Source organism: Dromaius novaehollandiae, chromosome Z, assembly GCF_036370855.1.
Source record: "Dromaius novaehollandiae isolate bDroNov1 chromosome Z, bDroNov1.hap1, whole genome shotgun sequence".
NCBI classification, from domain to species: domain Eukaryota; kingdom Metazoa; phylum Chordata; class Aves; order Casuariiformes; family Dromaiidae; genus Dromaius; species Dromaius novaehollandiae.
In genome coordinates this window covers 64,352,894-64,365,468 of record NC_088132.1, presented here as the reverse complement: position 1 = coordinate 64,365,468, position 12,575 = coordinate 64,352,894, and the positions used below count along the sequence as shown (strand labels likewise).

The window sequence follows — 12,575 nt, the reverse complement described above, 5'->3', positions numbered from 1 at the left end:
AGCTTCATGGGTGGATTTTTAAGCTACGCTGAATTTTGTCATCTTGGTTGTACTGAGTGTGAGAAGCAATTACATGAAAGCTAGCTTGCTCTAAGGCCCTACAGACGAGGGCTGCAATGTTGTTGTATCCCTCTAGAGCAGATAAGTGTGACTGTAAGCAAGATCGTATTTTCCTATCATTTGTCATGTTATATGGGTACATGCAATATATGCCTTCAGCAGCAGCGTCTAAAGTTTGTTTGTCTTTCTTGTAGAACTTGACAGAGTTAAGGGTGTGCTGTCCCGTACATAGGACTTCATGTGTCAGACTCTGCTTAAAAATGTGTGGATTTTTAAAATGTTTAATGTATTGGTGGCAAAAAAAATACAATTATGGTGAAGATTTCCCGGGTAAATGAGACATTCCTGATACAGGGACTAACACAGTTTATATAGCTTAAATTTATCTTGTGAAAATATTTTTTCTAATTTTGGCATATTGGAAACAGCTTACCCTTATGTATATCTTGACCTTTTTTTCGTTTGTTAGTAAAGTTAATGTTTAAAGTATTTGCGCATCTTTTTTTTCCTGGTCTAAAAGTAATACATTGCTTTCACTTCAGTGTGAAACTCGAGTCAGCTCTAATGTCTCATCACAAACTGAACACAACTGCTTTATATCAGATTTTCTTAATGAGTTTCTTTTTTGGGGGGGAGGAGGGGGAAGATGAGGCAAGGAAACCTGTTCATTGCTATTGTTCAGGCCGTGTGGAGTTCATGTCAGAGCATCTCAGCATTCCTCCTGAGACTGGGCATATTCATGAAAAGGTCTTGCTATTATTATTTTAGATTTCTTAATGCAAGTTTATTGATGATGTCAGAATTCCAGAGAACTGCTCTGTTAAATTTCAAACTTGAACTGTAAACGGAGCAACACAATTGTGTGAAGATGATGGTTGTTTGAGAGTTGTGTTGGTAAGATTACATGAATAGTCGACAAAAGCCTGATGTGTGGTATCACCGGACAAATGCAGTCTTGTCTTTGAGCTCTGTGGGAGTGCAATTTAAAAATCTGAAAGCACACTTATAAATTTTCACTTTTTTTTTGTCTTTTGAATCTGTGGACCTCAGTGAATGCTGCTATCTCAACTGAAGCAATGTCTGAGGATACTGCAGAGAAGCATAATGATTGCTTCCTATCTATACCTTTCTGGGCTTCCTTAGCATGGATTGACTACGTGCAAATATCAGGAAAAATTTGGTTTTAAGAATTGTCTAGTCAATGGCTTGGAGTCTTTCTCACAGATCTATCTAGACTATCTTAGTTGAAAAGCTTAAGTGGCCCCAGGCCTTACTTGTCTGCTACTTGAATGATGTTCAGAGTAGTGGTACACATACATTGTCAGCAGTTCAGTGGATTAGTTACGTCCCAGGCTTTATGTTTCAAAATCAGCAAGAATTTTGGAAAGAGGATTTATACTCTAATATTGTAAACAATGATTTGAAGAAGCTTGGGCTAATTGGCATGTTTGGTTTGTGTGTGGTGTGTTTTTTGTTTTTTGTTTTTTTGTTTTTGTTTTTTGTTGCCGTATCAGAAATCTGATGTTTGCTCCTCTTTAGTTTCTGTGAGAGTTTTTATACTTTTTTTTTTTTTTTTTTTTTGACTGTGGGCTCTGGCAAGCAGAGTTGGATTGCAGCAATTTAAAGCATTACTGTCCCATCTCTGTGTCTCAGTGCCAGAAGTTATCATCAACCATGGCAGAGTTGACTGAAGGGAAAGCCTGTTTGCTTGGATTGTCCCAGTCTAAATATACTACTGTAATGTGCCAGTTAAAATTGATTTGGTATCTTTATTTGTATAGAAACAAGTAACTTCTTTTGAAGTTATGTGGCAGTATTATATATAGTAGTAAATGCTATGAGAAGAGAAGGTGGCTATAATAAACAGTTGAAAAGACAATTTTAAAGTATCATGAGATTTTGAGTAAAAGTCAAAGGTAGTAAATGGGTAGCAAGCAAAATGGAAAATAAATTATACTAGAAACAGTATATATAGTAACCAGTTGCCAGCACTAATGAACAGGATAGCCCACAATTTAAAACATGGTTTCATTTTAGGGTGGCATATTGCTGTGTGAACCTCATAAAATGCTAGGTTGTTACAAAAATGGTTGAAAGTAGTTTAATATAAGAAATTTAAAGGGGCAGATAGTTTGAGAAGGATCTGACATCATTTGCAAGTACTAGATATAGGTATTTATTCTCTGATGTTAGTATTAAAGATTTAAGCGAGTCCCAAATGAGGCCAAACTTGAAGTTTAAAAGCATCATTGTAATTTCATTACTTAATTCCCTTCTTTTGAAGAAATCCACTGTGAGAGAGAGGAAAAAATCCTTGTTTCTGAAAACATTTCCTCTGCCTACAGTATACATTTGTCTCTATATTCTAGTGCCACATACAAATATGCTTGGCATGTGTCTCATTGAAAATACCAACCTTTTTAACCAATATTGTTGAACATAGTTCTCTCAATATGCAAGTACATGCTTTTATCTAATCGTGCTTTATTTATAGCTTGAGCAATATATAACCACTTCCTCTTCTAAAACAGAATGGTTCTTTTGTATGCTGGTGGGTTGTGATGAATGAAGACTCTTCCTTACAAGTCTTGTTAACAAGAGTGGTGTTTGAGGACTCTGTCAATTTTCAGTTGTTTGATCTTTTTTCCACTCTTGTAGTTTTCTGAACCCTCTGTGTTCACGAAACTTTCTTCCAGGTTGTCTATGCTTATTCCTGCTCATACATTTTATGCTTCACAATTTTTTTCTCCTTCCCTGTTTCTTCTAAATCGGTAAAAGATGGCATAGGTAAATTCAGATACTCCATTTTTGTCTGGGAATAGGATACCTGAAAGCTGGCATTTCAGGGTGGGGGGGAGGAGATTTTATAATGGAATTATGAATTGAAATTATTCTGTTAATTTTTTCTGTCGATTAGAAAGCGTACCAGAAGATTCCCTCTCCAGTTCTGGAAAACTTCACCTGTTGCTCTTGAAAGAATTTGATAGCAGTAAGAAATGATTCATAGTTCTGCTAAAGCATAAATGCAATTGGCGTGATCTAATGTTTGTTATTTATTTTAACTACTACTACTTATTTTCAATATATTTGGGGTTTCAAAGTCTCAGCTGAGATTAGAGTTTGATTTGTTTGAGCCACTATATAAATGCGTGCTCCAGAACATTTGGGTAATGTAATAGTGGGAGGTGGATGAATGTGTGGCTTTTACTCTGTGCGTCTTTCTTCAAAAATCACTGGTGACAGCCTAGAGCTTCTGTGAGGTGATGTTTCTATAATGTTATGCTTTCACACCACTATAGGAAAGTGTTTTTGCAGTTTTTAATCTATTTTTAAGCCAGTACAGAGGTCCATTTTCCTTTACTGAGGCCCATTTGCGAGGGATGAAAACTCATTGCTTTTTTCCTCTGACAATATATAATTTGTGATTAGTATCAGCAACTATATTTCAAAGGTATATGGAGACACTGCAGTATGCATAATATAAATTAAAAGCTAAAGTACTCTATGTTGTAAGTGAGATGTGAATACACCAAAGCTTTAATAAAACCTTGCAGTCAAGAATACACTGAGGACTCTAAGAAAAAACATTGTATTTTGTTAAGGAGTACTCCATATGCTTACTGTCCTGTAAGCTGCTTCCTTGCTTTGTTATCACAGGCTGATTTGGTTGTTATTGGATTTTTATTGTTTACCAGCTACATTGGTGTGTGTTTTTAAGGTTACTTCGCTAAATATTCTCCTTTTCAGCAGCTAAGATTCCTGCATTATTGTCTCTGCAGGCTGGATTAAAAAAAAAAAAACTGCATTAGGAGTTACTGAACCAATAACCATTTTCAGCCATGTGCTAGCAAAGGTTTTGAATGCCTTTTCCTGCCATTTTCTCTTCATGTCATGCTAGCTTGCTGTTATCTTACAATAATAAACACTTTTAAGAGTAGCTGCCATTGTTAGAGTGGGTGTAGTTACTGTGTGCTTGGCCCGTGTCTAGACGAGTGGACAGGCATCGCTAACGTGCTCCTGCTTGCTCCACGGGGAGGCTGTGCAGCACAGGGCACGGGGGTGGTGCACGCACAAGAGTTTGGGGATTGAAGATCCTAACTCTGGGCCTTCATGGCAAGAACCTAATTTATCCATGACTTTCTTCTGATAAGAAATATCCTGGCTACAGTTTTCTATCATAAGTTCATGAAGGGATCCAATATGTTGCTAAAGGGCAGTGTTTCTACAGCTTGCAGTTACTCTGAATAAGCTTACAAGGAACTTTTGGCTTTATTTCTGGACCCCAGGAAAGCTTTTTATGCCTGATCCAGAAATACATGTGGAACTGTTTAGTCCCCTTTGGCTCATGGCACCAAAGTTCAGTATATGCATGAGTCTTTGCAGGACAAGGACGTTTTGAGATCTCTGATGTTTACAGTGTCAGTGGATAGTGCAGACATCTCACAGCAAGGTGTACTGCTTACTTAATGTAACTTGTTATGATAAAGGATTTCAATAATAAATCAAATTAATGATATTCATTCTGAATATAACTCAGATTGGCGTTTCCTCCCTTTTCACGTAGCTTGCCCACATAGTTGTCAAATGGGACATTAGCTTAAAAAGCAGAATACCCAATAATAAAACCAAACCCAGAGAAGCTGTATAAATAAAAAAAAATAAATAAATGAGGATGATTAGCACAGTGGGGTCCTAGTTCATGACCAAGTGAGCTCCTGAATGCTACCTCAATACAACCACTACATGAGAGTAATAATTTGTTGCAATTGTCAGCAGTATACATTATGAAACAAGTGGAACCCTGGGGAGAAATCTGATTTCTAGCAGTGAAACTTGGCATTCAAATGATTCTTTTTTAAAAAAAAATTGTCCTTCTAGGTCTCTGGTCTCCTTCTGTAAGGTCAGATTATTATTATTATTATTATTATTTTTTTGTAACTTTGAATTTTGCTTCAAATAGTTTAAAGAATTACTCTTTGTTTTGAAAAGAGTAAGTCTGGTTTTTCATTTCCCTTTCTGCCATTTACTGTCTAAAGAATCATTAAGACTTAAATTTCTTATGCTGTATTATGTTTCTTTGCTAGAAATTTTTATACGCTTTTTTTATATTTGCTTTGTGGTTTATTTTTGAGTGTCTCTTTCTGAGAGAACTTAAAATTCTCATTCCAGTGGCAGTCTTTAAACACTTGATTTCTGCTGATAATTCTGCTGTTTTGAACAGTGCCAGAATGGTCTAAATTCCCTTTGTTTATAATTCATCCAACAGTGATTTAGTATGCTGTAGCTTTTGAAAATCTGCCTAACTCTTCATGTTCAGGTTGTTTGTATGCTATCACTCCATCCATTCTATTTGGAGATAGGAATATATTATATGGTTTTATCTGCTTATCCCTATTGTCTTAAGTTGATCCAAACTATCAATGTTTTATATAAAATGTCTGTTCTTCCCTTCTGGGGATAGCAAAGTTAAATTGTCCAAGAAACCCTTTATTCTGTGTGTTGTGTGGAGATGTTTCATTCTGTCTTGACAGTCATCCAACATGCCCGAAACAATTTCCTCTTTGAGTTAGTTTCTGGCCTACTTTGAAAGTAATACAGTTTTTATCATATAGTCAGTATACAGACATATAAATCTGCATTGAGAGCTGTTTCATCTATATTTTGAATTTTATCATACTTTTATCCCAATTTTCTGTTAATGGCTTCATAGGTCTTCATATCAGCAAGGACCATTGTGTTACCAGTTCAGACCTGACCACTTCTAAATGTTAACTGATTACATTTCACCCAATTCTCCTGGTTTTAGGTTTGACAGACTTCAAGAATCTGAATGTGAAATTCAGTTTGGCGCTTAAGAGATTAAACTGTGCACCACATTCAAAGAATTCGATGCTGTTGTAAGTGCAGGGAGTTGAGTAGATGAGATACGGCCAGATGGAAACTTGGTCCTATACTTCAGAAGAGATACAGGAGGGCTCTGGCAGATCAACCTGGTGAAGAAAATCGCTTCATCATACTTAACGCTTGTGATCCTTCTAATGGTGTGCAGATGAACTAACTGTGTTGCTCACTGTCAGTGAACATTCATATTGCAATCCTTTCTTTTTAATGACACTACTGCAGTTCTCAAAGTAATTCATGGTAGTGTGAGAGACAGGGATGGGGGCAGGGCCAGGGTGTTCACTTCAGTGGCCCCAGCATGAACTGGGCATACTGGATTCTGTTCTCTGGGTATCTGAAGTTTGCCATACAGTAATCTTACTAAAGCTTTGTGCAAACTGTATTATCATAATTTAGATATGATATTAGTACAATTAAATAGTATTACAAAAAGAACTGTTATACAGTTACTAGTGGCTGCAGGTCTCCATGCATTGATATAAATGATTTATGTACTTTCTGTGAGACTAATTTCTAGAAATTCTGCTCTATAAAGGAATAAGTTTTTAATATAAATTCTATAGAGAGAAAGTCTCAGACGCTTTCCAAACTTACTGCTCTGAAAGCAAAGAGTTTGAGATACCATGTGATTGAGCAGCTATCTGTAGGTTTTGAAAATACTGTAGTGTGTGTATACCTTGATGCATCTGAGTTAGTACTGGAGATTTAACAAGAGGGATTAGACATGGCTAGGATCTGTTGTAATATTTGCTTCAGTTAGCTTTTGTAAGAAGCATGCTGAAGCCCATTTCATTAGCTTCGTTGTAAATATCTAGTGTAAATAGAGGCCAGTATTTGTTGGCTTGTTATGTAGGAGGACTCATTTTCAGTGTGTACTGAATAGTTCTCAAATAAAGCATGACTACATGGGTTCAGAGCAAGCAGTCCAACCTGTTCTTTAAATACTTCAAGTAAATCGATTTGATCTCATAAGAGCGAAGAAACTATTGCTTTCTAACTGGGAAATTCAGGCAGCTTATATATCTTTAACTTTAGACATCCAGCTTTGAAGATCCGAGTCTTGCCTTCATCACTGTGTGAATGATTCTTGTTAACCACAGTTAACAGTGACTCAGTTGGTGGAGTTAGTGCTTCTGTTGTGAGTGTTGTCCCCTTATCAGTGAGATGTTCTCTGACAACGCACCTTCTGCCGTGCCAGACTTGCAGAGGTGTGCTCGACTGCAGTGCTCTTTGAGGGCAGATGGCTATAGAGAGAGAAGACAAGGGAAGTCTCAAACTGAGAGAAGAAACATTCCAGCAAGTAATGAATGTTGCCAAACTACTGGAGGTGTAGGTTTTGAATAAGGTTGGGTTTAGGGCCAAGTAACAAAGTTACTATTTCTTCCATATTTTCATGTTCTCTACAGGCTTGTTTCCCTTTTACAGGAAGATGCTGGAAGAAATAGGATACACTCTGGCTCCTAAAAACTATTTTGATGTAAAGATACACTGTCTATCACCTGATCCTATTTTTCAGCAGGAAGCCCCATGGAAACCTACCTGGTGTTAAGTTCTGTCTGTTTCCTTTCTTCCAGACATGATTTATTCATTTTCTGCAAACTAATGTGTACTTATAGTTTGTAAATACACATTTCAAAATATACATAGAAAATATTATGTAAGTTATTTGCTCGATGTAAATTGAAAGGAGTTTATAATGCAGAATGTTTTAGTGGCTAATCTAAATGACACTGTAAGTAAGAAGTGGTAATCTTTTTAACGAGAGTGAAGCACAAACAGATGTAGAGTGACATTTGGTGCACACCCCTTGTGAGCTTCAGTGGACAGTTGTTTGACCAAATGAAGAATCTACCTTCTTAAGGAAAGGTGATGGAACAGCTGTTGCAGAAGCTGAGGCAGCTAGAAAAAAATAAATATGAATTTTTCTTTTTTTGTCAGCTAGTCTAACAGAAGAACAGTAGAACTTAGTTTCACACTTTTATTTAACATTTGGTTAAACTCTCCTTAACTGTTTTAAGAAGCCAGATCCATTAGTCTCTATAAAGTAATGTCTTAAATACTCTCCTTATTAAGTAGCAGTTGCTGCCATCTAGTATCAAGCTGAGGAAGTTCCCTGTGAAGATTTTCATTTTCATGGAGTGTGCCATACTTCATGTTTTGGTTTCTCAGTATGGGCACAAGTGATTACCTGGTAGGTGCAGCATTCTCTGATAAAGCCAGCAGTAGTGGAGCAGGAGGAAAAAGAACTGTAGACTGGCAGAAAGACCATGCCTTACCGAAACCTTGATATCAGTTAATTTTTTTTTTTTTTTAAAAAACTTCAGATGAAAAATTTGGAGCACTATTGGAAATGTTAGTGGCCAGAAGTTGATCTAAAACATTAATAGCACACCTTCTCAATTCAGGGATTGGTTATCTTTTTAATCCCTCTTCCCTGTTCTGTAGTCTTGTCCTACCATACACCTGCAGGCCAGCTGAATGAGCTCAGCGCACTCACGACCTGCTGAGGGTTGGGCTGCATAAAGCTGGGCACCCATGTTCTTAATTCTTGCTTACTGTTCCCAAGGTGAGCTCTGTGCATCCGCAGCGTTGACTGTCACTGTATCTGGCATTTGCACTGAGCAGAGTATGCAATTTCTCTGATAATGTTTCAGCCTTGATCTCTGTCTTTCCCTCTGATCTTGTGCGTTTTTCCTCACATCCTATTGTTAAACACGCTGTTCCCTGGTAGAGCTGCTGTGCGACCCCTTTTGTTCATGCGTGTTTACTATGGCTGTGGTTTGACCACCACAGGTCTTGCAAGTTGCTCTTGCTAATGTGTTTCAGACAAATGTAAAAAATTACTATAACAACAGCTAATTATTATTTTCCTCCCTACAATCAGATATTTGTGGATATGGAAGGCAGAGCTTCTTCCCTCTTACTGGCGAATTGGCTCTTTCCTATTTCAGAACTTGCCAGACCTTTTTCCTGTTTTCTCACAGCCAGTAAGAAAATTTGGTCCAGTGTGGATAATGGATAAAAGTTGTTTGTCCAAATAAGATAGCAGAGAAGCCAAGGCATGTAACTAACAGTTTCTAAATGTTAAGAATCACAGGAAAATGGATTGGAGCTGCCGTTCACCTTTTTAGACTGTTACTTACCTTTTCAAGAAAAATACTTCCAGAAAATTAGCATTAAACTTACTGAGCCTTTCAAAAGGCTTGCTTGTCTTTCAAAAGTAAAACTTTCTTGTCTTTCACAATGGCTTGCTAAATAGCGTATGTATTCCATACCTCATGTTAAAATACTGAATCATTGATCTATAGAGAACCAGTTGTTAATAATCTAACTGTTCAATTACTATTTGTGAGTCTTCAAAATTAAGATGGGGGGGGGGAGGGCTAAATTTTGCTGCCTGTCTTGCACAAGATGTTGCATTAGACTGTTTCCATGCAGTGCACTAATCTTACTATATGTAGTTTTCTAGTTCATGAAGCAAATAGTTCAAAGTGAATAATGCAAATATTAATGCAGACAGTTGGGCTTATTTATTTAAAAAACAGTAGTTACCACACTGCTAGCTTTGCTGTGCAGCTCCCTTACTGCCCTAAATGCAGGGGCTCAGTACTTTAGAATTCCAATTCAGCTCCAGTTTCCCTGGCATTTCTAGATTAATTATATAGGAACTGGCATCTGTTGGATTAAAACTGATGTATAGTAATTAAAAGAATGTAAAAGATGCTTAATGCTACCATTGTTTTGAGGGAAAGAATCTTTAAAAGTTAAAATGTATCTGAAAAAAACCTCTTGTATCCTTTGTTTCAAGTCATGAAAAGCTGAAACACAAGCAAAATCCTTGCTCCCTGCTTAAGCAGAAGGGTGGGATGTGGAGAAATACCAGGTTCCTTACGCCAAGCTAGCATCTTCTCGGAGTTCTTGTTTGGGAGGGGGAAGAAGAGCTGTTGGTTTTGGTTTAGGTTTTTTTGCCTGCTGCTTAGTCCTGTTACTGCCCTTCAGATCAAGTACCCCCAGCACCTGGCAGTCACTTAAGCACATGCTTAACTTGACTCGTGGGTAGTTTTTGCTATGTCAAAGTCAGGATGCTCTCTATCTTGCAAGGTCAAGTCCTTGGTGAAGTGCACTGTGGGATTTTTATTGTTTTTTTCTTGGTGCTGAAGTGCAGTGATGTGGGGACTAGCAATCCAGCAAATGTCATCGAGGCGAAATTTAAATTGATAGGAGTAGTTGAGGGTTTTGCTTTAGATAAAAACTGCAGGTTCAAGCCATAAAATGTGAACAAACTCAGTTTTATGAAATGACTTGCAGTATGCAGGAGGATTTTATGCATTCATGGGAAAAAGTTTTTTCCACAGACCTAACAATATAGGAATATTAATAAATTATCATTTTTACCCAAGCTTGAGGTAATATGAAATTTTCTTGAACCCTTTTCAGAAACTCTTTTATAAGAAAGTGCACAATACTTAAATTCAATAGCAAAAAAAAAATCTTAGTTTACTAGGCAAAAGCTTTCAAACTCTGTTGGTCTTTCCCACCTGCATGGCAGAAAAACACAAGAGTTCTTTGTGCAGGCAAGAGTAGATCGGTTTAACTATCACATGAGAGAGGAAGATAGTTGCTTCTGCTTTTTAGAGAACAAGTACAGATTGTGAAGCCTTTTCTGTTGTGTTACATTGTTCATGAATTCAAGTCCAAGGGCCTCTAAAAGACTTTTTTTATATCAGTTGGGAAGTTAATCATGGTTATATGAACAAATGAAATACTGTGCTATTCTTTCCCTGCTGGGATAGTGCTTTCTGTCTTGTATACAAAGTATTCATACAACTGAAATGGTTCATGTCATGGAGTTAATTTTAATATAAAAATGAGACTAACTTTTTATTTATACTTGCACCTATATTTTGGAGGTATACTGTTCTGTACCTGCAGTTCTTATGCAGGCAAAGAGGAAGAAGAGGAAAAAAATAATAAAAAATTTATAAGACTTTGTATAAGACTTTAGACAGTGCTGTTTTCCACATTTTAAGGTTTTGGGCATATTCTCAATTTGGTCTTCCTCCTGCTGAAATGCCTTTCACTTTATAAATTTTTATGTCTTTATTTCTAGGAAGCAATAGTACAAAATTAAATTATCATTTTTGTTCCATTTTTTGAATATCATTAATATAAGTTTCAAAAGTAAACCAGCATTACCACTTAACCTCTGGAAAAAAATGCTTATTTAAGTGGATAGTTTTTTTCTATTTACAATCTTCTGAAAGTATTTAATCCTTAGACACCATTCTGAGTGTCTAAAATCAGACTTGTTAACAATTTGTTAACAATATATTTAGATGTTGCTTGAAAGAAAAAAAGTATTTTGTTTAGTGTCCATCTGCTTATTACATTTCGGCACTGCACAGGAAAAGTTATTTCCTGTCTCAGAATACTTTGTTTCCTTTGTCTCTACAATGAGAGAAAAAAATAACATGAATATACTTTCTGACCAATGAAAACTTCTCATTCTTCTAATTAAAGAACTGTAATAAGTGAACCTTGTTAAAACATTGCTGATGAAGATAGGCATTTTAATATCTTTTTATTGCAGGGAATGTTATTCATATGTTAGAGGTCATGCCTGTCATGGCCTAAATTACTGTATATCCTTATCTTTCACTCTGACTTGCAATTTTATTTATTTTTAAAATTAATTTAGCTTTGAGAGCTGGCTTAATAAAGCTTGCTTCTTTTAAAAGACAGCAAACTTCTAGAAGATGGCAGGGGATCAAGTGCTGCTGTTTAAGAGTGCGGTTTTCTTGGTGATTTAGCAGATAGCTCAACAGAATCAGGAAATCTTCCAGACTGTTCACAGTTGTTGTTCAATGTCTGAGAGTATTTTGGGGATTTTGTTGTTGTTGCCAGTAATCACAGGCAACTACTTTGCGGTAGGTTAAAAAATTATGAGCCAGATGGATTACACTTTCATATTACAGATATGAACTTGCTGTGAATTTTGCTATAGCTATAGCTGACTAAAAGTGCATTCGAGTCATCAGTCGTTCAGAAAGCAGCTCTCAAGGACACTAGCCTTACTTTCATGACTTCTAGTTTAAACATACTTTGTAATAGTTTACAAGGTTCCTCTTTTCTGAGGAGGAGTTCATGTGTGGGAAGAAGCACTACATAATTGCATGCATGTGCATCCTATGAAGATGGAAGCTTAGCATTAATTTATATGCATTATGTAAGTTGTTCTAAAATATGAGATTGCAAGTCTTGAATTGCCAGTAAATGCATGAATAATCACAACACTTGTGAAACATTTGGGGAATGATATTTGGGGTAATTTTTATATTGATTAAATATTTGCCAAGACCTTCCTTCTTATTGGGTGTCCAATATTCCAAGCAGTAGGCACATTTTAAAGAAGTATGCCTCTAAACATGTGAGCTCCAAAGTGCAAAATAGCACATTCATCACAGTAATACTTAACAGGTTTGCCGTAGCCAGTTGGAATTAGTGTTTTAGTAATTACATTGCAAGGAGAGGGAGGGCAGAATGGCGCAAGATTCAAGAATGCTGTGGTATTATGCTTTAACTAAAAATAACTGTATTTATGATTATGAATTTTT

The 12,575-nt window shown here is 36.5% G+C and overlaps 1 protein-coding gene across 2 annotated transcripts in view; it reads left to right on the top strand.

Moving 5' to 3' along the window:
• The window catches only part of LOC135324996 (mitogen-activated protein kinase kinase kinase 1-like), a 61,356-nt gene that overhangs the window by 23,218 nt on the left and 25,563 nt on the right, over positions 1-12,575 (top strand). The gene's annotated exons all lie outside the window — the stretch shown is intronic.